Source organism: Pteropus vampyrus, unplaced genomic scaffold (genome assembly GCF_000151845.1).
Source record: "Pteropus vampyrus isolate Shadow unplaced genomic scaffold, Pvam_2.0 Scaffold176, whole genome shotgun sequence".
Lineage (NCBI taxonomy): Eukaryota > Metazoa > Chordata > Mammalia > Chiroptera > Pteropodidae > Pteropus > Pteropus vampyrus.
The window spans coordinates 1,458,697-1,463,796 of NW_011888957.1; positions in this window are offsets into that span (position 1 = coordinate 1,458,697).

The window sequence follows — 5,100 nt, forward strand, 5'->3', positions numbered from 1 at the left end:
GCCCTGGGGTCAGGACCCGCCGGGGACGGGAGGCCTCGGTCCCGGTTCTGGGGGTGGGGGCTCGTCTCCGTCTCCAGGGGACTCAGGACTGTGCAGCCCACACCCGCTCGGCCGGCTCCTGGCCACACTGGGCCCCCAAGCAGTGTGGACGACGGCCTGAGGCACACGGACGGGCACGGCCGAGGGCCACACCCAGAGCAGGGCACGACGTGAGCCCACACCACCAGGTGCTCCCCGCACCCCGCAGCCACACGTGAGCCCACAGGCTGCTGCTCGGCCACGGCTCACGGCGGATGCCCACCCGCGGGGCTGGCGGACGGCATCCAGCCCCACTGCACGTGACCTAAGAGCCTGGGAACCTGTTGAGGCCTTCAAAAGTGTGTAAGGGTCCGTGTGTGCGTGTGTGCGTGTGTTGCATGTGTGTGCGCACGTGAACTGCGCACGTCTCTGTGTGCGTGTTCACGCGCACACCTGGGTGCACGTGTGCATGTGTGTATGCACCACACATCTGCGTATTTGGGCGCGTGGATGTGCACGCGTGTGTGGACGTGCGAAGCTGGGCATGACGGCCCCAGCCTCTGCAGCTCCTGTCTCGGGCCCGGGGTCGGCAGTGCGGGGGTAGGTAACAGTGCAGGAAGCTCCGTGAGTCGAGAAGCTTCGGGCGGCTGTGGGCGGGCGCCAGGCCTAGCCCCGAATCACCGCCGACGGCCCGGCCCCCCTCCCGGCCCCCGGGAGCCAGGCCCACACCATCACCAGAGTCACCGTCTTGATCTTAGAATAAATCCTTGGGCAGGTAAAGGGGATGGCAGGACCCGCTCCCCGACTGCTCGAGCCACCCACCTCTGGGGAGAGGCCCTTCGATGCTGAACTCAACCAGCTGGGCCAGGCGGATGGCGCTGGAACAGGACGTGGCCCAGGAGCCCGAGGGGCCCAGCTCCTCCTGGCCCTCGTCCAGCAGGCCCTAGTGAAGCTCTCCTGCCCAGGGGCCCCAAGCTGGCTGCCATCGGACTGACCCCATGGGCAGAGGCCCCTCTGTTCCCACTGGTGGCCATGCGGGGGTGACCAGGGACAATCTTCAACCTCCGGGATTCCAAGGAAAGAGGAGGCCAGAAAGGTTCTCATGGGCCCCTTGTCCCCGGCCTCAGCAGAGCCACACGTGCTGTGACTTCGCACACACACTGAGCGTTGCAGCCTCAGGCTTGTGACGTGCCTGCATGGTGGGGACCCGTGTCCTGGCCAGGCAGAGCGGGGCCGAGCTGGGCATGACACTCTGGGCCTCTGAGGGAGGGAGGGCGGACCCACATCCTCCCTGGGCGGTGACTGTCCCTCGGATGCTGCTCGTCAGCACACAGTGGTGCCGCACGTGATTGGTGATGTCTGCCCTGGACACGGAAAAGGATCTGACGTGCGTGCCGCCGAGCCCTGCTCAGGACAGGCCGCCGGGAGGCGACTTCCTCTGCGCTGTCTCCCTGGCTCGAGGAATGTGTGCTGAGTAACTGAGTGACGTGAACAGCATCCGGGGAGGCAGCTGAGCCCCAGCAGCCCCTCCCCTCCCCCGGTCAGCTCCGTCGTGGGGGTCCGGCAAGGATGGGGCAGGGGCAAGGTTCCCAGCCCCCGAGGAAAGCTGGCACAGGTGTGCACCAGGCTGGGCGGCCGCGAGGCACCAGGGCGGGTCCCAAGGCCTGACCTGGGGGCTGTCCTTGATGTGAGGGACCACGGCCGGGCCTCAGCTGTGGCCGGCGCTGCAGCCGGGGCCAGACGCCGACATGGGCACCTCTGTGTTCCCACTCCCCAGACGCTAGACGCGTGACGTCTGATTACTGTTTCTCAGGCTCGATCTTTCCTTTTTCTCTTTTTTTTGAAGGAAAGAATTCGTGGTGGTTACAAAGATCCGAAAGAGAAGTTAGCCCGCCCTGGGAGGGAGCCCCCGACTCAGGCCTGGCCCGTCCCCCAGGAGGGCCCTCCCCTCCCGCCACCCAGAGCGAAGGACACAGGGGAAGGTCGGGTGCGGAGGCCCCGGCTGCCGAGATGAAGTTTACGGCCCTCCGATTCCCCAGGAGTCTGGTCTCGAGGGCAGGCTGAGGAGGGTGCAGCTTCTGGGATGGGTGCCCCGAGGGGGCTGCCAGCGGGCTGGGTGCACCCCAGCTACTCTGAGGGCAGCAGCTGGTGGGTGTGGGGGTCACGCTGACGATACGATCACAATTGGAAGTGCCACCCAGAGCCTCCCTGAGAAGGAGTTCGTCCCAAGGCAGGCAGCCCCCTGGCGGGTGCTGCCTGCCTCACCCAGGACGCCCCCTGGCGGGTGCTGCCTGCCTCACCCAGGACGCCCCTGGCCAGCAGCAGCTGTGCCCCCGGCGTCCGCCCTCCACGTCACTGGACTGTCCTCCAAATCCCAGAGAACACGGGAAAGAACAGGGACTTCCCACCACCAGAAGAGGTGGCCGGTCACACGAAGCCTGTGCTGGCACTTGGACCTCGCGCGTGTGCACATGTAGACACATGCACTGTACACACCTGCACAAGCTTACACGTTCACACACGTGCACACCTGACACGCTCACACACCCATGTGCACACTGATGCATGCACACACCCCACACCCACATGCACACTAATATAAACACACTCACATGTGCACACCGCTCCACATGCTCACGTGCCCACGTGCGAACTGACACACACTCACAGGCACATACAGACACTAGTGCACGCCTGACATGCTCACACACCCATGTGTACACTGATGCATTCACACACCGCACATGACGCTCGCACACCCACATGCACGCACATAAGCACCAGTGCACACATTACATGCTCACACACCCACGTGCACACTGACACACATCACACACACAAGCACACACACACACTAGTGCACACCTGACACGTTCACACACCTATATGTACACTGATACGTGCACACACCACACACGATGGTCACACACCCACATGCACACACACACTAGTACACACGACATGCTCACACACCCACGTGCACACTGACACACACATCACACGTGTGCACACACCCACACGCCCCCTCCGTCCCCGTGGCCTGAGACACCCTGCAGTCCACTCGCAGTGGAGGCCGGCCCGGCCCGGCATGGACCGTGGAGACGTGTGTCCCGGCTCTGTGGCCTCTAAGCGCCGCCGGCCTGCAGAGGCGCGTCGGGCCCCGCGGCGCCCTGACAGCTGGGAGGGAGAGGCAGGCGCTGAGATTTACGGAGCAGGAGGCGATGGCCGGGTCTCCCGCGCTGACTTATCTCTGGCAGAAATAAAGATCAGCTGAGCGCTGGGTGTAGATGGGCCACAATCTGTCAGCAGAAAATTGGACTGTCACCAGCGTGCCGTGTTCATTTGGGCTGATTAGAGCGATATTAATCTACTGTCACGGTAACAGCTCTGTCAGCGGGGCCAACGGGCCGGCGGCGGCAGGGCTGCGGGGACCGGGCGCCCGCTCGGAGGCCTCCCACGCCGGGAGGGGGCTGCTCTCTGCCCCGCGGACGCCACAGGCCCCTCGGGCGCTCGCCGGCCCGTCTCCTGTGGCCTCGAGGGCTCAGAACAAATGCTGTGGACCCCGAGCTCCCGATATCCTGGTCCTGTGGGTGACGCCCACACCTCCAACGTGGTCCCAGACTGGTGGGCTCACCAGGCGCCCGCCTCCCGTCCCCATGGAGAGAGGGTGGGGTCTCCCGCACCACCACCCCGTTTCCAGCCAGACGGGGGGTGTACCCACGTGGCCACAGAGACAAGGGGCCTGAGCCGACCTCGGGCTCAGACACACCATGGAAACCCCGCCTGCAGCACCCCCCTCCCTGCCGCTGGGCTCCCCCAGAGACCCCGCCCGCAGCATAGGGGCACACACACGCACACACACACGCACACACACACACGCACACAGCACGCCCCTCCCGTCCACTGGGCTCCCCCAGAGACCCTGCCCGCAGCACAGGGGCACACACACGTGCACACACACACGCACGTGCGCGCGCACACGCACGCACACGCACGCACACGCCCCTCCTCCCCCGCTGGGCTCCCCCAGAGACCCCACCCACAGCACAGGGGCACACACACACACGCACACACGCACACGCACGCACACACACACACGCACACAGCATGCCCCGCCTCGTGGCTCCCCCAACACGCGAGTCAAAGGCTCCGTGTAGCCTGGAGCCGCCTGGTGCTGCCCAGGCCGGGAGCACTGGACGCTGGAGAAGATGCGCTGGCGAGCGTGTGGTGCCTACTGAATACCACCCCGAGGCCCAGGTCCAAGGACACGGGGACAATGCCCTCGAGAGGTTTTCTGGGGGTGAGGGGCGGGGCAGGGGCTCCGGGCAGTGAAGGGGTGCCCAGGGCCAGCCAGCCCGCCCCACCTGGACTGCCACTTCTCTACCTCATGGCCCCCAGCAAGGGGAGGGCCCTGCCCCCGCAGCGGCAGCCATACTGAGCAGCGACCCGCCGCCCCTGGCTGGGCAGCAGGCTGCACGCCGCGGCTTCCACAGTTCTGCTCGTGGCCGCCTCAGGCCAGCACCCCAGGCCGAGGCTGCTCTGCTGGCCTGAAGCCCCCAGCACCATCGCCCGCCCCCGACAAGCAGCCAGCGCAGGCCGCCCAGGGGCAGGCTGTCCAAGGACCAGCCCTGCCCACACCACGTGGTGGCCAGAGATGCTGACTAGACAAAAAGCCAGCTTCGGCAGGGTCCCCCGCAGGCAGCGGCCGCTCCAGACCGGCCTGCACCACGCCGCCCACTTCTCAGCTCACACGCGGTGCTCGATGCCCACGACGGCCCAGGCACCAGCCAGGCCCTCCCTGTGGGCCACCCGGCCGGGCGGGGACGCAGGCAACGGACGAGCACGTGTGTGCACAGACAGAACAGGAGTTTGGGTGACATTTGCATCGAATCCCTCAACACAGGCTGAGGGCGGCCGTGTGGGCAGCATGAAATATTCAAGAGACTTCTATTCTTGAATTAACTATTTATCGATTTATAATTTAAAAGATGTATGCTTAGCCACTAACAAAGATCCACACTCAATTCCGAGAGCCGCCAAGCGCCACACGGCCCCCAGGGAGATGCTGTCACACACCTTCAG